At 41.0% G+C, this 22,959-nt stretch overlaps 1 pseudogene; it reads right to left on the bottom strand.

Annotated features, from left to right (window-relative positions):
• Positions 1–14,625: 14,625 nt before the first annotated feature.
• LOC131254208 (blue copper protein-like) overlaps positions 14,626–22,959 on the bottom strand; it is a 45,805-nt pseudogene continuing 37,471 nt past the window's right edge.

The following is a 22,959-nucleotide window of genomic DNA, read 5'->3' as shown; positions in this document are numbered from 1 at the left end:
CCGCAACGTCCGAAAAAACTGGATGTGTGTACGATGTGAAAGTTTATGCGCTGTGATGCTCAGTCGGCCCCACAATGATGTTTTCAGGAAAGTCCACCTCGCTCATTAAATTCCTAACGAAAAACTAGTTGGAAATGAGTGGTTTTGGTTGAGTTTTGGTGTGATCCACTGTATCAAATCAACTCGTCGTTCATCCTGCATTTTTCGTCGATCCACATGTGCATGTGTGCATGGGGCTAAAAGGACGTCTTAGGTAGGGTCGTCCCTACCCCATGGAGCAGATGGACGGTCGAGATCTTTGATCCAGATGATGGGTGGGGCCCACTGACCAAACCCAGCCAGATAGTGTCCGGTCGCTGGACGCACGCGCGAGAGAGAAATGGGTCAGTTCATCTTTGACCGGGCTGACCGTCCGGTGCACAACCAGCACGTGTACCCTATGTACACGCAATGTACATGTGGGGTCCACTGTCATGTATATGTAAAATCTGCTCCGTCCATTCGTTTTGTCACCCCTTTTAAGAGGTTGAGACCAAAATTGAAGCATATCCAGACATCATTTGGGCCCCATATCAGTGAATTGTGGACTGATCTGTCCGTTGGGCCACTTTCACAAAGATCCAATGGCTGAAATTTGATGTGTACGGTTAATTTAGGGTTCTCAGGCCAAATATAAAGTTTCGAGCCGAACGGATAGCGGGAACACTGTGATCTTACGTTCAGGACAATTTTTAAGCCTCTTCATCATTAATCACTTGTTTTTCTCGAATCTTTGGCATGTAAATTATTTGATCTCGGTCCTTTAAGGTTTGTCCCTTGCCTTGGTGACTCTTAAGCATTAAATTCATGCTTTTAGTACCCTTTTTCAGTCCAGGCTCCTAAATTCACTTTGCAATAAAAACATTATTAAAATAAGACGTCAAACAGTATCATGTACGTAAAATCAGGCAATAACTGGGGTCCAATATGCAATATTTGACCCTCAAAAGTATGCATGCATGCACACACACATATATGGGAAATGGTACTAAAAGGTCCACCTCATGGGAACTTCCCATGAGGTCGAGCTGCGTGGGCCCCACCGTGATGTCTGTCGGAACATCAACACCGTGCATTTGATGGGTACCCTTTAGGTCATGGGATATCCCAAAAATCACCCGTATATGGAACTCAGGTAGGCCATACCATCTAAAATCATATGAAGACTTGCCTAAAACATATAAAAGCACTTTGTGGGGCCCACCTAAGTTTTGGATGTGGCAAAAACTTGGTTTAACCCCTCATCCAAGTGGGACACATAATGGATGGGTGGATTTGTGAACCACATCTTGGTGGGCCCAATAAATTATTATGAATGTTTTAATGGGAGGGTAACCCCTCACAATTATTGTATGTGTTGTGGCCCACCGAATTCATGGATTCACTTAATTTTTAAGCCTGTAGCTTACCATGGAATGGTGCAGTGACGGATGGGGTAGATGTTCCACACAGGTCACGGTGGGGTCTAATAAGAAGAATAGGATAAGATCTCATCCAGAACTGCAAGACTCCATATCCAATCACTTCATGTAAGCCTATATCTAATGTTAGTATATTAGGGAACCCCCGTAGATATGGAATTAATAAAGTAGAGTGTCACCTATATTGCTCACTTATATTTACTTTATGAGAGCATTGCAATAGAAATTGATCATTGAATGATTCGATGGGTTCCCCATGATAATGTCACACACACAACTATACCTCATGGGAAGTTCCCATGAGGTCCGCATAGAACCAATTTCATATATATATATATATATATATATATATATATATATATATATATATATATATATATAATATGGAAACATCCCATGAGGTCGAGCTGTGTGGGCCCACCATGATGCGTGTCAAACATCTACCCCATCAGTCAAGCGCACCATTCCATGGTGGCCCTCGAGCTTAGGGGTGTACATCGAGTTGAACTAAGTCAAACTAGCCTCAGCTCGACTCGGCTCGACCACTAGCTAACCTCAGTTTGAACTCGGCTCGGCTCGGTCCTCAAGCCTGACTGGCCAGCTCGGCTCGGTCCTCATGCCTGACTAGCCAGCTCGGCTCGGTTTGGTCAGCAGCTCAGGCTAGCTCGCACCGAGTTCGAGCCGAGTTTTCCATTGAAGCATTTTCACAAACACTTGGATTGCACCTTTAAAATCTAACTGTATTTGAGATAGCAGTCATGGTTTTACAGGTGTTTTATCAAACACCTTCTGGGCAACATACAAATCATGCAAAAAAGAGTGTTGGTTTCATATACATACCTTCCTTGCCACCAGCCACACTTCTATGAGTTATTTCATCAAACACTTGGTGAGCAACATCAATATCAAAGTAACCGAGTCACCGAACTGGTTTGATCCAAGTTCGATTTGAGCTGAGTTCGATCCGAGTCAAGTTGAGCTGGGGCCTGCTCGAACTCATTTTTGAGCTAAAAAAATTAGCTCGACTCAGCTTGAACTCAGCTTCGAACAGAGTCGAATCAAGCTTTTTCGAGTCAAGTCGAGTAAGCTAACCGAGCTAGCTCGGTTCGTGTACACCCCTACTCGGGCTTAAAAATCAAATCAATCCATGACTTGTGTGGGCTACACCACATACAAAAGTTAAGAGGGGTTACTCTCCCATTAAAACATTCATAATCATTTTTTGGGGCCACTGAGATGTGGTTCACAAATCCAGCCCATCCATTATGTGTGTCCCACTTGAATGAGGTGTCAGACCAAGTTTCAGATGCATCCAAGTTTCAAGTGGGCTCCATCAAGTGCTTTTATATGTTTTAAGCATGTCTTCACATGATTTTAGATGATATGACCCACTTGAGTTCCGTCTACAGCTAATTTTTGGATATCTTATAATTTAAATGGGACCTATCAAATGCATAGTATTGATGTTCAACACACATGATGGTGGGGCCCATACAGCTAGACCTCATGGGAAGTTGTAACGTCCCGAATTTTTGCCAACTTGGAGTTAGACGTCCTTGGGCAATGGGTTTACCATAACACCTTATTGACTTAGAAGGGAGCGATTGAACTTAACGACATTAAAGGAACCTAGGACCAAGCCATCCGGCTAATCCAAACACTGAAGTCTTAGCCTAGGGTTCATTTATAGAAGCGGCCCCTCTTTGCTCTTATGAATCACATAGAAGTCTCAGGGGCTTCACCTAGGGCCATTTCTACTTCACTTATACCTCATTTCTAGTCTGTTATACCCTTTTCACTCTCAAGTCATCACTCCATTCTCTTTCCAAGCTCTCAAAACTCAATCCCAAAGTCTAAAATCCCCCTTTCAATCCATCTCCTTCAAAAATCTCACCTTTCACCACCTTATTCTTCAACTTTTTCTAAGTACTATTATATTAGACACAAATCCTAAAGTTTAAATGATGAAGAATAATTATTAAACTAAAATTTATAATAATTAGTAAATATTTAAATAAAATGGGTTTTTGACCATTAACCTTTTGTAATCTCATAAAATAACCAGGTTATTTGGATAGCTTAGCTTTTCTTACCCCAAAATCATATATTGCATATCGATTAACTCATTCTGCTTTGCAAGATACACTCATTTCAAAAATTAAGTGGCATAACCACCACCAGGACCACCAGAGGGCGCGCCGACTCTGCCCCGCCAGCGGCGCACCGTTGGTGCACCGAATTTCGATGGACCCTCACTGAATTTTTTTTATATTTTCAAGACGACTACAAAAAGTCATATCTCCCTTAATATAAATCCGATTTAGGTGATTTAAAATCCAGATTGAAGCTTGATAAGTCTAGTTTCATATAAAAATAAATAAAAAATAAAATAAAAATTTTAGTATAGTTAAATCTGCAATGACGTGACAACCATCCAAAAATTATTAGTTTGGACAGCTGCTACTTCTAGGATTTTTAAAATTTTTCTAGAATAGGAAATTTAATGAAATTTGGTAGAGATAAAGTAGACTTGATGATGAACTATTAAAAGAATAATTAAAATAATATACTAACTGAAAGTGCCCAAAAAAATATAGAACTACCCAAGGACCTCATCTTATAGTATAATTTAGGTGAAATTTAGTTAAGTACTAAACTAAATAATCGGTGGATTTAGCTTGGACCACCATCTTTACAAATGAGAAGACCTAAAACCATGAGTATCACTGACTCAATATCATCTTAAGACCTACGAGAAATTTCAAGAGCCTGTCGCTCTAAGGAGAACATTGAAACCCCGTATCGAACCTAGACCGCACATCGAGAGTCCAATGACCGCGAAACTATAGGTTATGTCTGCCCTGCTAGGCTTAATGACCATCAAGGGAATCGAGCCTAGATAGTATCCAGAAATATACAACATGAGCCCTGAGTGAAGTGTGTGAGAAACAGGAATATCTTTAGAAAATGTATTGAAACTTAAGTGAATTGGGCCATTCGCTCACGCACAAAATTGGAGATTTTGGACCGTCAATTTTTTTACCTAACTTCACCTATAGGAAAAGGAAATTTTCCTGCACATATCCGTATACTTGTGGCCCCAATCGAGCAAGTTCAACAGTTGTCAGACACGGGTCCTCCACGGTCGATCGACTTGTCCGATCGTAAAAAATCACATCTTGGCATAGAGCCATTATCAGGGAACTTACCCTATGACGTGAGTAGTGGGCCTTCCTATGAGCCCTGTTTGTCAAACATAATCGCCCTTTGGATATGAATTAAGTATATCATGGCCCTAGGGTCATTTGCATCAGTTCTGGGCCAATATAAAGCCCTTAAACCACCCCATCTCTCCCTCATACGAATTTGCTCCTAACCCTAGGAGAGAGAAGAGAGAAAAAGAAGAGAAAAGAGGAAGGAGAGGAGAGAGATTTTGGGAGATCGTTGGGATTCTCTCCCACTACTCCACGCACTGAATCACCTTTCCACTTCACTACATAATCATTTTCGGCTTTTATTTGGGTAAGAAAACCTAACCCTAATCTTGATTTAGAGATCCAAATAGAATAATCGATAAAATAGCTAACCTATTTCATTGCTTAGGTGCCCAATGTTCCATTTCGGGAACGTAGGATTCGAACCGTGTCCGAATCGAGTATTCTGACGAAAGGTGCAGACTATAAATGTTTAAGTTATGGTTTTCAATGTCAGCTAGTAATTTTTGTCTGACCTGATTGCTGCCATATTGTTTTAGATACAACGTATCCGATATATTATGCGTGTGTGAACTATGTTAAATACAAGATGCATCCCATGTGTTTGTTGAAATGTTTGAATGAACATGAAATTGTGATTTGTGCTTGCCATGACTGTTAATCTAAGATACATGTTTGTCATATGCATAATGATCTCTTGGTGTAAGGAATTGTCATAATATATGTCATAACTAATCTAGTCTATGTATTTGGTGAAGTGTAACTTAAGTGTTTGATAAAATATCTGAATGAGAAAATGTTGATGATTTGTATTTATTGAGTGTATTAAGATAGGATTCTCAATTACCTTAATCATATGTATAGTCTCTTTCATGTAATCATATTTGCCGCTACGCAATTTATGGATAAAATGCAAGTGCTTGGTGACGTGTTCAATGTATTTGATGAAATGTTCAAATGAGGGATTTATTTAGATTGTTTGTTAAATACTGATATGATTATCACGTGTTTACCTACTGCATCTGAGTAAGATTGGGGCTACAACGTGGCCCAGGCAATCGATAATCATCCTTGTACAGGTGGCTGAGTTAGTCTTGCCACATTGGGTAACTCGACGAATCCGTGTCGCACGATGATTGTCGATAGTGGTTAGGCCACAATGGGTGCTTATGTGCTCCATGTCAATTAAGTCAACGTGTGCTCGTACCAATCGAACTTACCTAACAAACCGGTTGGCCTATTATATGTTCACCATGTATGGACACCACTATTTAAATCTAAGGTACCTCTTACTTATATAAAGGCCCACTTTAACCATGGTATCACGATCCGCTAAGACTCATGAGCCGGGCATGGTGGTATGGGATACCGTGTTTGAGCTGTCGGCCTACGCTGAGGTGATTAGCCACCCCGTAGTCACCAGTGAGCAACTCAGACTCGTGAGCCAGGCATGGTGGTATGGGACACCGTGTTCGAGCTACCGGCTTACGCCGAGGTGATCAGTCACCCCGTAGTGACCGCGAGTATAAAATTTTGAATTTGCCTATCGACTGCTTTCCACTGGGAGTGATGACTCTACAACTTGCCTATCGTATGTGCTTGATTAGGAGTAACGAACCTAAATGGATCCTTCGGTTCAGGTCAATGATATAAAGGGTGGTACTCTAGCTTCCCAAGTCTGCTGTATGAATAAGCTTAATTAACTTCTGGGCTAACATGACCATACATTGCATTGCATTAGTTAAGACGTACTTTAAAGGTGTGGAAGTCGCACAGGAGGTAGTGTTGTCATATGCGATATGGTGTCGGCATCACTTGTTGAGGGAACTTTACTTGCACTCCATTCCTGCATTAACAAAAGCAATTAGGAAGTATTGTTATGTTGCTTTATCATTACTGCTTGATTGACTTGATAACATGTTAACCTTTGCCTTATAGTACCACTGAGTTGGCCACTCATTCCCATCCTGGGATGGTGTTTTAAAACACCAACCAGACTCTGGTTTAGATGCAGATGATAACGAAGTCTATGTGATGGAGCAGGACTTCATGGATGAGGAGGAAGAGCTCTCCTACGTTTAGCTCTCGGGCGGGTCTATATAGACCTCGTGCCAATGTGCAAGGACTAGGGGGATATTTGGCTTAGTTGGACACATCTACTTTTTCATATTTTGTTATTTTGAAACAATACATGTATATATTAAACCCGGTTGCGTAATCATACTCTGGAGGTTTGTAAAACTCCCACATGCTTAAATATATATGGTTCAGACTTCCGCTTGCTTAATTTAATTATATCTGGAGTATAATATATTGTTTTGGCATAATCCCACTCATGCTTAACTCATTAATATGGATGAAATCTGAACATCATCATCCATACTGCATAAGTGATGTTCTAAACCTCGGGAGTAGAGCTTCGCTCGACCCTCGAAATTCAGGGCGTTACAAGATGGTATCAGAGCATGATTTGGAAATACTGGACCTGGGTTATTGGTAACACGACACACTCTGACGCACTCTAACTTAAAAAGGGAGCGATGGAATCTAAAAACCACATTAGGATCCTAAGTTTCATCGACAGGCGAAACCAAACGCTGTAGGTTAGTTCCAAATGTATACCTAAGGGTGGGGGATTCTAACACCCTAGTGCAGCCTGGCTGTGGTCCGAGCATGGGTTGTTATCCTGGTCACATTGGAATTGGTCGGGCTTTGAAAATAATGCTCCTGTTGGTAGGGCGTTGGGTAAGGTTAGTCCCACATCGGATGGATAGGCGCCCTGACCTTGGGCTATATGTGGAGCAATCACCTTCCCTGTATCAGGCCTTTTGGGGGAAAACCTCGAGAACAAAACCGTGGGGGCGCACGTGCATGCCCAAAGCGGACAATATCATACATTGTCAATGGGGCTATTACAAATCATGTGCATTGACCCAAATCACCTCTAGGTCGTCAGTCGACGAGTTTAAATAGTTAGACGACGAAGTCCAAACCTAGAACAGATCCAAAAGGCGCGAATATGTGCGCGATGAATTACGAAAACATACCGTGCAGGCCTAAAACCCCAAAGCACAAAATTTGGTGGGGCCTAAGGGGTCCCACGCATCTATACAGCGCTCCATGAGGGGATGGCCACCGCCCTAGGGTGGAGCCACCGCTGGACACCCCAAGGGGGCGCGGCGGTACCACCCGCCTCCACAGCGGGGAGCGGTGACGGTGGCGCACCGCAGACCGACCGCCTATATGGGGTCACTCCCACGTGTGGGACCTCCCACTTAACCCCTTTTTGCCATTTTCACCCCATTTCATCCCTTCCTACCCCCACCAACACCTTTAAACCCTCCAAAACTCTCTTTCCCTCTCAAATTTCCTTCTCCACACATTCAAATCTCTCATTTCCTCCCCATCCTACACCCCTCCACCACTATTCTTCTAAAACAACCCATTTCATCCTTTCATTTATCTTATTCTCACCTATTTGGGCACAAAGACCCTCTTTTTGTGTCTCATAACTTCCATATCTTCAAACTCACTCCATTCCCAAAGCCTTTCCACCTCCATGGCTCTCTTTAAGCTTGTCACCACTATTTTCTCCATCTTAACACTCCTTTCCCTTATGGGGAAGAAGAGAGTGGCCCCGGATGAGGCCGGGCCTAGCCGTCCAAGCCGTTCTAGGAAGAACGTGAGTGTCGAGACTAATGCAAGTGTCGAGCGAAGGTCGAAACAGGATCTCGACCCTCGAGTCCCAATAGAAAGGTCTCTACCGGCGGGTGCCGAACTTGGTAAGTTCCGTGACCACAAAGTTGTGTTTGAATCTCATGTTGACGAGAAGTTATATGCATTGTATCCAGTAATCGACCTTCTCCTGGGGAATGGGTGGGGTCCCATATTTGAAGGGAAAACTCATGCAAGTGAAGGCACCGTATGAGCCTTCTATGCTCACATATGGGACCCAACTCTTGTGCCCCTCCAGTTCATCATACCGTTGGGAAGAACTCATGCCAAAGTTGATGTAGATGTCATGGCCCGCATCATGGGAATAAAGCGTGGTGTTGTACATGCTAGGGAAGTTAACCTCGCTAGTGAGCGTGAGTGAAATCACCGCACACGTTTCCTTTGCGGCCAACTTGAGGAGTGGAGGCGAGGGGATAGCCTCGCATCGACCAGTATGACAGAGGATTTCCACCTGCTCCACCATATATGCACGTATACATGTATCCTAAATCGAGCAACTGCATAGAATGTACTAGGTTCATGGTGGACTTCCTGTACAGGGTTGCATAGGGAGAAAAAGTGTGTCTGCATATTCTTGCCTTAACTCAGATAATCAATACTGCACGATTTACTTAGGGAGAGGCCTCACTCCCTGTCGGTTGACTCATTTGCAAGATCACTTGAAATTTCGGCTTCAAACTCCATATGGATAATCTCACCCCAATCCATTTCATTAATGAAACTACACTAAACAATATGGGAATAGGTCTCAGGCAACACCAGGCCTGAATCGATGAGTACGAGGATGAGATAGAAGAAGAAACTGAAGAAGAAGAAGAAGACAATGAAGAAGAGGGAGGTAGTGATGAAGAGGTGGACAAAAGAGAAGTGGAGCAGGAAGAAGAAGAGGAGGCTCAAGACTCAAATAGGGGACCTCCTACTGCACATGAGGACCACCATGACCAGGCCACCTTAGAAGCCCGCATGGCCAAGATTGAAGAGAACCAGGCTTACCTGAAGCAGAAGCTCGAGGAGAACCAAGACCTTGGGAATGATGATTATATAAACGACAATGACCATCAAATGTTGGGACATTTAGAGTTTTGGGACCTAAAATAGGTACTCTTAGATTTCAAAAAATCTGACAGTATAGGAAATCCAATAAATTAATAACATGAACCCGAGGACCTCCTTAGCTACTATGGTCATGTGTGAAGTGCTTGAGCACAGTTAAATTCAAGTTCGGGCAACTCAATTCTAATCAGACAACTTTTGATCCTAAGCGATAAAACAATTTCTTATATTAAAAATGGTATGAAATCATCTAGCGTATGAGCGTATACTTTGGATTACAACTATTGGATTACCGCTACTCCTAAATTGACACTAGGCTATTGGTTATACTAAGGAATGTAAAAAACTGATTATGCTAAGATAATTGAAGGATAAACTTAGTTAGTTAGCTTAAATAGGTTGGAGTGAGACCTCATTCCTTCGTTGCATCCCCTCGATACTTATAGGCTTCTTTAATAACTCTTAGGAAGGTTTTTTTTTACTTAGAAACTAGTCACGCTTAGAGAAAACTTATATATCCCTCGAATTGAACGTTAGGTCAAATCAACACACCCCTTAAAATTGTCTTCTTAAGGACTTATTACAATCGGGAACATGGAGTAGAGAAACTATATATAAGCGAAGTATTCACGGTTTCAATCAAATTCTCAATCTTGGTAGTTACCAATGAACTCAATGCTTTGATCAAGAAGAAGATCAAGATCAACTAGGATTAAGAACTAATAGGACAAATTTTCTGTCATAGCTAGGCAGAAAGTCTATGTATCCAGCTCAGACCCACTACACAACCTTCCATGTTGGCCCGATCACTTACAACCAAAAGTTTATTACTTCGCCTTTGAGAAGTGTTAAGAACATATATCCAATAGGAATATTTTTTTTTAGGCCCAAAAATTTCTCAAATGGGCAACAGACAGTTAGGAATTAGGTCCCAAATGACAGACTATTTTGGCATACATATTGTGCATATGAACTTAGAAAGATAGTCTACCCATTAACCTATTTTGTCTAAATTCCTTATGTACTAATAATATATAGATTACCTTACAGTATTAAACTAGACATGATTAAAGAAGGTAAGTCGGGACCGCGGCAAAAGTCCTTCGGTAGAATTAGGCATCTTGTCACAAACTCACACCCATCCATGAAATCAACCACAACACCCATCATTTTTAGCTCCTTTCTATAACCATAGGTACCAATGCCATAATACACATCATCGATGAAAAGAAGACCAATGTATTGAGAGATCGCTTCCCATTTCATATCAAAGATAGGTCTCAAATTTCAACTCGTTCTGACATACAGATCGATACACAAATCCTTGAACCCTTAGAGTAGAAACAATTTTAAGGGGGGTAGAAAAGTTATGAATTCAGTCAAGTTAAGTAGGTATACACATCTACCCACTCATAGGCACAACGGAAGCTTGGTGGGCTAATAACCCACTGGCCCAGGATCGAAGGAAATTGATCCAGGTTATACGTAAGGTTAGGTCACTAAATAGGATCTAAATCTTTCTTAAAATGTCAATAATGAAGTCATTAAAGGAAAACAATTAGGGTTCAAGTATTAAACAAATTCATATATATATATATATATATACACATATATCGTATCACTAAAGAATAGGCCTAGCAATGGGTACGAGCTGAATTACAATAACTGAGGTCAATTTATCCACAAATATGCTCATTGAATATGAAGTCAATAGAAGCGTTAGCCAATTTCAGTGAAAAATTTATTTTTAAGGGAGGTAGATTGTAACGTCCTAGATTTTTGTCAACTTGGAGATAGACGTCCTTGGGCAATGGGTCTATCATAACACCTTATCGACTTAGGAGGGAGCGATCGAACTTAACGATGTTAAAAGACCCTAGGACTAAGTCATCCGGGTAATCTAAATACTGAAGTCTTATACTAGGGTTCAGCTATAGAAGCAACCCCTCTTTGTTCTCATGAATCACATAGAAGCCCCAGGGGCTTCACCTAGGGCCATTTCTACTTCACTTATACCCCATTTTTAGTCCGTTATACCCTTTTCACTCTCAAGTTATCACCTCATTCTCTTCCCAATCTCTCAAAACTCAATCCCAAAGTCTCAAATCCCCCTTTCAACCCATCTCTTTAAAAAATCTCACATTTCACCACCTTATTCTTCAAATTTTTCTAAGTACTTTCATATTAGACACAAATCCTGAAGTTTAAATGATGAAGAATAATAATTAAACTAAAATTTACTATAAATAGTAAATATATAAATAAAATAGATTTTTTACCATTAGCCTTTTGGAATATCACCAAATAACTAAGTTATTTGGATAGCTTAGCTTCTCCTACCACAAAATCATATATTGCACGTTGAATACTTCTTTCCGGTTTGCAAGATACACTCATTTCAAAAATTAAGTGGCAGAACCACCATCAGGACCACCAGACGGCCGCGGCAGCACCGCCCGATTGGCGGCGCACCACCGGTGCACCGAATTTTCGTGGACCCTCACTAAAATTTTCTGCATTTTCAGGCCGACTTCAAAAAGTCATATCTCCTTCAATATAACTCTGATTTAGGTGATTCAAAAGTCAGATTGAAGCTTGATAAGTCTAGTTTCATATAAAAATAAAATAAAAATTTTAATATAGTTAAATCTAAGATGATGTGAGAACTATCCAAAAATTATTAGTTCGGATAGCTACTACTTCCAAAATTTTTAGAATTTTTCTAGAAACAAAATTTAATGAAATTTGATGAAAATAAAGTAGACTTGATGATGAAATACTAAAAAAATAATTAAAATAATATACTAACTAAAAGTGCCAAAAAAAATATAGAACTACACGAGGACCGCATCCTGTAGTATAATTTAGGCGAAATTTAGTTAAGTACTAAACTAAATAATCGGTGGATTTAGATGGGAACACCATCTTCACAAATGAGAAAACTTAAAACTATGAGTATCACTGACTCAATGTCATCTTAAGACCTAGGAGAAATCCCAAGAGCCTGTCGCTCTCGGGAGTACATTGAAACCCCGTATCGGACCTAGATCGCACGTTGAGAGTCCGATGACCACGAAACTATAGGATTATATCCATCCTACTTGGCTTGATGACCTTTATGGGAATCGAGCCCAGATAATATCCAGAAATGCACAACTTAAGCTCTGAGTGAAGTGTATTAGAAACGCAAATATCTTTAGAAAATATATTGAAAGATAAGTGAATTGGGCCTTTCACTCACGCAAGAAATTGGGGATTCTAGACCATCAGTTTCTGACCTAACTTCACCCATGGGAAAAAGAAATTTTTTTACACATATCCATATACTTGTCGCCCCGATCGAGCAAGTTCGACCATTGATCTAACATAGGTCCTCCACGATCGATCGGCTTATCCGATCACACCAAAATCACATCCTGGCATAGATCCATTATCAAGGAACTTACCCTATGATGTATGCGAGTAGTGGGCCTTCCTATGAGCCCTGTTTGTCAAAAACAGTCGCCCTTTGGATATGAATTAAGTATACCATGGCCCTAGGGCCATTTGCATCAGTTCTGGGCCTATATACAGCCCTTAAACCACCCCATCTCTCTCTTATACGAATTTGCTCTTAACCCTAAGAGAGAAGAAACAAAAAAGAAGAGAAAAGAGGAAGGATAGGAGAGAGACTTTGCGAGATCGTTGCTGGGATTCTCTCCCACTACTCCACACACTGAATCACCTTTTCACTTCGTTACACAATCATTTTCGGCTTTGATTTGGGTAAGAAAACCTAACCATAATCTTGATTTAGAGATCCAAATAGAGTAATCGACGAAATAACTAACCTATTTCATTGTTTAGGTGCCCGACGTTCCATTTTCGAGAACGTAGGATTCGAACTGCATCTGAATCGAGTATTCTGATGAAAGGTGCAGACTATAAACGTTTAAGTTATAGCTTTCAATGTCAGCTAATGATTTATGTCTGACTTGATTGCTACCATATTGTTTTAGATACGACGTATCCAATATATTATGCGTGTGTGAACTATGTTGAATACAAGATGCATCCCATGTGTTTATTGAAATGTTTGAATGAATATGAAATTGTGATTTGTGCTTGCCATGACTGTTGATATAGGATACATGTTTGTCGTATGCATAATGATTTCTTGGTGTAAGGAATTGTCATAATATATGTCATAACTAATCTAGTCTATGTATTTGGTGAAGTGTAACTTAAGTGTTTGATAAAATGTCTGAATAAGAAAATGTTGACGATTTGTATTTATTAAGTGTATTAAGATAGAATTCTCAATTACCTTAATCATGTGTATAGTCTCTTTCATGTAATCATATTTGCCGCTACACAATTTACGGATAAAATGCAAGTGCTTGGTGACATGTTCAATGTGTTTGATGAAATGTTCAAATGAGGGATTTATTTGGATTGTTTGTTAAATGCTAATATAATTATCACATGTGTTTACCTACTGCATCTGAGTAAGATTGGGGCTACATATGGCCCAGGCAATCAGTAATAATTCTTGTACTGGTGGCTGAGTTAGTCTTACCACATTGGGTAACTCAACGAATCCGTGTCGCACGACGATTGTCGACAGTGGTTAGGCCACAAGGGGTGCTTATGTGCTCCATGTCGATTATGTCAACGTGTGCTCGTACCAATCAAACTTATCTAACAAACTGATTGGCCTATTGTATATTCATCAAGTATGGTATTAACTATCTCATCCATACCAAGTTTTTTAACTGCAAGGTCACCAAACTATCAGATTGCATCGATATCTCACCAATACAATGCAATATTTCATGATATCGATTATCAGGCCCACACGATTCCAATACTCTTAGCCAATATCAACTAAAAGGATCGGCACTGCAAACACTAAATCCAACCTCATCTAAAACCAGCATGATTTATGTTTTTTTTAAAAATGCTTAAACTCTCATGTTAAAAGCCTTAGGCGTGTTGTGAGAGCTCATGATATTATACCAACTTAATAAGGGAAGCAGAAAATGGGTATAAATATACAGGTAATTCTAATAGGGAGATATAGCAACACTCTGGGAGCTACATTCTCTCCCATTTTGAAAGGCAACCACTTTTATCCTAAGGTAAGATCATACACATTTCAGAATCAATGGTCTGCATTGATTTTACTCCCCCAAGCCACATAGGCCATTATCTTCCTCCTCCTCACTTTCCTCATCATCATTATGAACTTTGAATTTCGACCTATCGGACTCCTCATCACCATCATCAGCCATACGTTCTTGTTTCTTGTTGTAGGCTGAAATAAGCTTTTCATACTCGCCCTTCTTCTTTGCAGCTTTGGCTTCAAAAGGAGCTTTCTCAGCATCAGACATTAACTTCCACTTCTCTCCCCCAGCCTTCCCAACAGTTAAGACAACCTTCACATTAGGATGCTCTTGTGTCACTACTAAAACAGGGTTGTATCGTCCCTAAAACCCGCATGATTTACAAATCGATTTTTGCATCACTACTAAAAAAGGTTGTATCATCCCAAAATTGGACGGGCTCAGCTTTAGGCCAATACGAGTGAATATGGGCGCATCCTTCACAAATGATAACGGCGCATATCCCTTCACAAATGTGAACTACCAAACCAGCGGCAATCAGAACTCCACATTTCGGCTTCTCCCATAAATCTCAACACATATAAGCATTTTAAGTTTGTAGGGGAAGTAAAAGGATGCATTATATATATATATATATATATATATATATATATATAATTTGGTAATTAGAAAGATCCACATACACAAATATGAAAGGAAAAAAGCTCATATTCGAAGCTTACTAAGTTTTGAAATCGCTGTCGAGATGTCTTCTGGATCGTGAGAGAAAAGGGGAGTGGGAGATCGAGAGAGAGAGAGAGAGAAGGAGAGAGGGAGATCGAGAGAGAGAGAGAGAGAGAGAGAGAGAGAGAGAGATGGACGTGAGAGGGAATGGGGTTTTTTTCCAAGGAGTGGAGGGAAATGAAACGTTTGGGGAGAGGGGGAAAAGAAAAAGGCAGCTTGGTTTTCGCATTTTTACCTGCTATGGCTTTGCTACAGTTTTCAACCGTAGCTAAAAGCCCTGTGGACTGTATCTATTGCATCGTCCTTCGTAGCCCCGCCGCACTCGCATGTCTAAAGGGTTCTGGACGGACGGTCTTGTCAAGAGCTTTGTGGGGTCCATTGTGATGCATTGATATATCCACTCCGTCCTTTAATTTTGTAATTTTTTTATAGGGAATAACCCCAACATATAGGTAAATCGAAGGCCCAATTGAACTACACCATCAATCAATGGTAGGTATTAATCTCCACTATTTCCTACCATGTGGACCACTTGAGCGTTCGATCTACTTCCGTTTTTGTGCTCTTTCCTTAACATTCTCTTTCAAAACGGATAGATGTATTAGATAGAGCACACACATTTTAATGGGCCTCGTAGAGTCCCTTATGGGGCTCTCTCAGGTTGTATAAACTTGTGGAGGTGTTAGATTTTAGCTATAGTTTAGGCACTTTTTAGCCACGGTTTTAAGTCGTAGCAAGCTAGCTACAGTCTAAGTCCATAACAAAAAGCTAGCATAGTCCGTAGCCTTTGATCGTTTTTTTGATAGTGCTAACTAATCTTAGAAAAACACAATCGTCAATCCCCGACAACAGGGCCAAAAACTTGTTCACAACCCCAAGTGTAGGGTTGCGATATAGTAATAATCTCAGTAAGACCGAGGTCGAATCCACAGGGACTAAACCTTGTACATATTCTGAAAGTAACCAGAACTAGAACTAGAAGAAGATGCAATTTAAATCAGAAGAATATAGGAGAATAATGGTAAAATATTAAACTAAAGCTAGTAAAATTCAAAGGCGGTAACTAGGGAGTTAAGGATCCACTTGTAGCAACTGGGGAGATCTATGCTTGATTCAATAACACAACTGGAATCAGAGTCCCATCTTCATCTAATTAGAAAGAAGAGATTTGTCAGATCTCTGAACTTCTCATGAATCTAATCATCAATAGATGAGAGTGGTGAAGATTTGTTATTGATTCTGTCACCAAACCATGCCTAAGAGACAATGGCAAACAATAATAATTTACCAATCTTACAACCAATCATAAGAGAATTGTGAAAGTTAGGAAGGATTCTGTCACCCTACCATGCCCAAGGGACGATGGTGAACAACAAGTCTGCCTAATTTTACAATCTCAAAACATGAAAAGAAGATATTCAAAGCAATCGCGGATCCATTGTAATTTGAGTCACAACAAACCATTAAAAACTAAAAATATTCCTTCATAATCAAACTAGAATCTAAGAGAGTTCAATAAACCTGAATCAAAGCAAAGCAATCATCCTAATCATGTTATAAGTTTCACCTCTTAGCCTTAGCTAAGAGGTTTAGCCGATCATAGGCATGATCAAACTAAAAACTCTTTTAAAAAAATAATAAATGAAGAAAAACTAAAAGATAAAAAGAAGAAACTCTTGGTCGTCTCCACGCTCTCTCTCTCTCTCTCTCTCTCTCTCTCTCGCCTTTGCTTCTCGCCTTCACGGCTGCCCTAGATGATGCCTCTTCAGCTCTCTCTCTCCCTTATATAAAAGCCAGGAAGTCAGTGGCTAGGTCAGTGGAGAAGGTGTTATGCAGCTGTGTGCGTAAAAGCAGCGAAAAACGCGGAGACAACTACATTTGGATCGAATTTTGGGATGGTGGACGTCCAAGAAACACTTTTTGTCTCCATGGTTGTGGTAAAGACCCCCCCTCTGAAGGTTCTGGACGGTTTGAATCAACCATTCAACCACGAACAGTGGCCCACAACACCCCGCAATGTCTGGAAAAACTAGATGTGCATAAGATGCGAAAATTTATGTGCTATGATGCTCGGTGGGCCCCACAATGATGTTTTCGAGAAAATCCACCTCGCTTATTAGATTCCTGGCGAAAAACCAGTTGGAAAGGAGTGGTTTTGGTCGAGTTTTGGTGCGATCAGCTGTATTAAATCAACTCGTCATTCATCCTACGTTTTTCATCGATCCACATGTGCACGTGTGCATGGGGCCAAAAGGATGTCTTTGGTAGGGTCGTCCTTACCCCCCGGAGCAAATGAACGGTCCAGATCTTTGATCCGAATGATGGGTGGGGCCCTTGACCAAACCCGACCGGACAGCGTCCGGCCGCTAGACGCACGCGCGAGAGAGAAATGGGTCAGTTCATCTTTGATCGTGCTGACCGTACAGTGCACAGCCGACGCGTGTACCCTATGTACACGCAATGTACATGTGGGGTCCACTGTGATGTATATGCAAAATCCACTCCGTCCATTCATTTTGCTATCCTTTTTAAGGGGTTGAGACCAAAATTGAAGCATATCCAGACATCAGGTGGGCCCCAGATCAATGAATTGTGGGCTGATCTGTCCGTTGGGTCACTTTCACAAAGATCCAATGGTTGAAATTTGATGTGTACGATTAATTTAGGGTTCTCACACCAGATATAAAGTTTCGAGCTGAACGGATGGCGGGACCTGTGATCTTACGTTCAAGATGATTTTTAAGCCTTTTTATCGTTGATCACTTGATTTTCTCAGATCTTGGGCGTGTAAATTATTCGATCTCAGTCCTCTAAGGTCCGTCCCTTGCCTTGGTGACTCTTGAGCATTAAATCCATGCTTTTAGTACCATTTTTCAGTCCAGTCTCCTAAATTCACCTTGCAATAAAAAATTTATTAAAATAAGACGTTAAACAGTATCATGTACGTAAAATCAGGCAATAACTGGGATCTAATATGCAATATTTGACCCTCAACAGTATGCACGCGCGCGCACACACATATATGGGAAATGGTACTATAAGGTCCACCTCATGGGAACTTCTCGTGAGGTCAAGCTACATGGGCCCCACCGTGATGTCTGTCGGAACATCAACACCGTGCATTTGATGGGTACCCTTTAGGTCATGGGATATCCCAAAAATCACCCGTATACGGAACTCAAGTAGGCCATACCATCTAAAATCATATGAAGACATGCCTAAAACATATAAAAGCACTTTGTGGGGCCCACCTAAGTTTTGGATGCGGTTGAAACTTGGTTTAACCCCTCATCCAAGTGGGACACATAATGGATGGGATGGATTTGTGAACCACATCTCTGTGGGCCCAATAAATTATTATAAATGTTTTAATGGGAGGGTAAGCCCTCACAATTGTTGTATGTGGTGTGGCCCACCGAAGTCATGGATTCACTTAATTTTTAAGCCTGTAGCCTACCATGGAATGGTGCATTGACTAATGGGGTAGATGTTCCACACAGGTCACGGTGGGGTCTAATAAGAAGAATAGGATGAGATCTCATCCAAAACTGCAAGACTCCATATCCAATCACTTCATGTAAGCCTATATCTAATGTTAGAATATTAGGGAACCCCCGTGGATATGGAATTAATAAAGTGGAGTGTCACCTATATTGCTCACTTATATTTACTTTATGAGAGCATTGCAATAGAAATTGATCATTGAATGATTGGATGGGTTCCCCATGATAATGTCACAATCAATGAATGGCTGATCATTTAAGATGAGCTAATGCATGTAGTGTGACTAATTATTACAAATGATGAGTAAAAAGAAACTTGACAATGAGACTCCTCACATGTGAATTATAGTGCTTAACTTGTTAAAAAAAATTAATGTTGACCCTTAACTGTGTTTCCTTCCTGCCATCCATTTGAAGGCACATGTTTAAACGGTCAGGATCATCCAATCTAAGTGAATCTCGAATAAATTTTCATCCATATTGGTCCTACTAGATCGACAATCCCAAAAAAAAGATAAAGTAGGAAAATGGCTTTACCATAATTTTGTTCTCCAAGCGCTACGGTATCGCTTCATTAGCATAACTCCCATTGGGTACAGGGGCGTGCTTATTGCTGGTTGAGTGTCATGTGAGGCAACGTCAATGAGATATGTGCAGTAGATCAGACGTGTTGCGCGGACTCAAACTCAGGACACTGAATGGACACTAACACTGCCAACGCTACCAGTAGCTACCTCGCTACTGGACAGGGCTCTATAGACCCATATATATATATATATATGGGAAATGGTTCTATGCGGTCAAGCTCCATGGAACTTCATATGCACCATTCCATGGTGGGCCTCGGGCTTAAAAATCAAGTCAATCGAATGATTTTTGTGGGTCACACCACATACAAAAGTTGAGACGGGTTACCCTCCCATTAAGACATTCATAGTCATTTGTTGGGCTCACTAAAGAGTGGTTCACAAATTCAGCCCATCCATTATATGTGTCCCACTTGGATGAGGGGTTAGACCAAGTTTCAGATGCATCTAAATTTTAGGTGGGCCCTACCAAGTGCTTTATATGTTTTAGGCACATCTTCACATGATTTTAGATGGTATGGCCGACCTGAGTTGGTATGGCCCACCTGAATTCCGTATACGACTGATTTTTGGGATATCCCATGATTTAAAGGGGACCCATCAAATGTATGGTGTTGATGTTCGACACGCATCACGGTAGGGCCCACACAACTCGACCTCATGGGAAGTTCCCATGAGGTCCGCATAGAACGATTTATATATATATTTCCCATGAGGTAGAGTTGTGTAGGCCCACCGTGATGCGTGTCAAACATCTACCCCATCAGTCAAGCCCACCATTCCATGGTGGCCCTCGGGCTTAGGGGTGTACATCGAGTCGAACCGAGTCGAACTGGCCTCAGCTCAACCACTAGCTGACCTCATTTCGAACTCGGCTCGGCTCGGTCCTCGAGCCTGACTGGCCAACTCGGCTCGGTTTGGTTAGTAGCTCAGGCCAGCTCGCGTCGAGCTCGCCCTTGAAGCATTTTCACAAACATCTGGACTGCACCTTTAAAATCTAACTATATTTGAGATAGCAGTCATGGTTTTACGGGTATTTTATCAAACACCTTCTAAGCAATGTACAAATCAAGAAAAAAAAGAGTGTTGTTTTCATATACATACCTTCCTTGCCACCAACCACACTTCTATGAGTCATTTCATCAAACACTTGGTATGCAACATCAATATCAAAGTAACCGAGTCATCGAACTGGTTTGATCCGAGTTCAATTTGAGCTGGGTTCGATCCGAGTCAAGTCAAGCTGGGCCAGCTTGAACTCATTTTCGAGCTCAAAAAATCAACTCGACTCAACTTGAACTGAGCTTCGAACCGAGTCGAATCAAGCTTTTTCGAGTCGAGTTGAGTAAGCTAACCGAGCTAGCTCGGTTCGTGTAGACCCCTACTCGGGCTTAAAGATCAAGTCAATCCATGACTTGTGTGGGCCACACCACATACAAAAGTTGAGAGGGGTTACTCTCCCATTAAAACATTCATAATCATTTGTTGGGGCCACTGAGATGTGGTTCACAAATCCAGCCCATATGTGTTGGATGAGGGGTCAGACTAAGTTTTAGATACATCCAAGTTTCAAGTGGGCTCCATTAAGTGCTTTTATATGTTTTAAGCATGTCTTCACATGATTTTACATGATAAGACCCACTTGAGTTCCATCTATAGCTGATTTTTTGGATATCCTATAATTTAAATGGGACCCATCAAATGCACAATGTTGATGTTCGACACACATGATGGTGGGGCCCATATAGCTCGACCTCACGGGAAGTTCCCTCCTGAGAAAATCACCACTATAGACAAAACCTTTTATCCAGCGGTTTTTATGAAAGAATACAAACTTAAGTTACCAACTTAGACTAGCACATGCGGACAGTGAATTTGAGGACGAAATTACCCCTCCTTTCACAGAAACGGATTAGGTACTCCCCTGCCACCAGCCAATGGTGGATGGTCGGTGGTCTGTGGGCCCCACCATGATGTATGCTTTTCATCCATGCCGTCCATATATTTTTCCACATCATTTTATGATATGAGACGAAAAATGAGGTATATCCAAATCTCAAGTGTACCACATTACAGGAAACAATGTCAAATGAGCGTCAACCATTAGAAACCTTTAGGGGGCCCATTGTGATGTATGTGAGAAATCCTCCCCATCTAAGTTCATTCATAGGGTCACAAAGACCTGGATGAAGAGGAAAAACAAATTTCATAATGATCCAAAACTTCTATAACCCCTAAAAGGGTTTCAATGGTAAACGTTCAATTCCTCACTGCCTTTTACAGTGTGGTCCACTTGATAGTTAGATCTATCTTATTTTTCGTCTCAAGCCTTAATACGAGCTCGCCAAATAGATGGACGGTTTGGATATAACACAGACCTCATGATGAGACCCACAAAAGCAACACAGTAGAAAAAAAAAACAGACTGTCGCGGCACTGCCGCCTGCGCAATCTAGCTACGGTTATAATCCATAGCCATAGGTAACCGCAAATTCGGTGATCAATCGCGGCTCCCGCGATTCCATCACAAGTCGCTGTCCCAATCGGCGATCAATCGCGAATTCCGCGATTCCACCCCCGATCTATGGCTACAGATTATAACCGTAGAAATAACCATATCCCTATGCACTTTTTTTTTTTACATGGAGAAATTTTATTCTACCTACATTTTTCTCTAACACATATTTATATAAATATGTATATATAAGCTTATAAAGAATTTTATTCTACCTACATTTTTTTCTAACACATTTATATGAAATGCATGCAAATGATCGTGAAATGAAATGAAATCGCCGGAAATGACCGTGAAATGCATGGTAATGACCGTGAAGTAAAGAGAATTGACCGTGAAGTGAAGGGAATTGACAGTGAAATACATGGAAATGACCGTGAAGTGAAAGGGAATCGTCGTAATTGGCCGTGAAATGCATGGAATTGACCGTAAAGTGAAGGGAATTGACCATGAAGTGAAGGGGAATCGCCGGAATTGACCATGAAATGCATGAAATTGACTGTGAAGTGAAGGGAATTGATCGTGAAATGCATGAAATTGACCGTGAAGTGAAGGGAATTGATCATGAAATGCATGGAATTCATCGTGAAGTGAAGGGAATTGACTGTGAAATGAATTGAGTTGACCACGAACTGATTGAAATTGACCGTGAAGTGAATGAAATGGATTTTCGACCATTGACTTGATGGAAAACAGTGGAAAATAACCAAGTTGGTTGGCTAAAGTAGCTTCTCCTACCCCAAAATCATATGTGGTGAATCAACATGGAATCACCAGGAATGACCGTGAAATGCATGGAAATGACCATGAAGTGAAGGGAATTGACCGTGAAATGCGTGGAAATGACTGTGAATCAACACGGAATCGCCGGGAATGACCGTGAAATGCATGGAAATGACCATGAAGTGAAGCGAATTTGAGCGGAGCAAACTAGAAATTGAGCGGGACAAGTATGATATTCACCAAAGCAAGCTGAATCTATGAGGGAGGGAAAATTTTGAGGCTTTTCAAGGATTGCAGATGCAAACCCATATGTGACATTTCACGTCACCCTACTGAAGAT

This window comes from Magnolia sinica, chromosome 8 (genome assembly GCF_029962835.1).
Source record: "Magnolia sinica isolate HGM2019 chromosome 8, MsV1, whole genome shotgun sequence".
NCBI lineage: Eukaryota > Viridiplantae > Streptophyta > Magnoliopsida > Magnoliales > Magnoliaceae > Magnolia > Magnolia sinica.
Note: the sequence above shows the minus strand (reverse complement) of the source record. Positions and strands in the feature narration are given on the sequence as shown.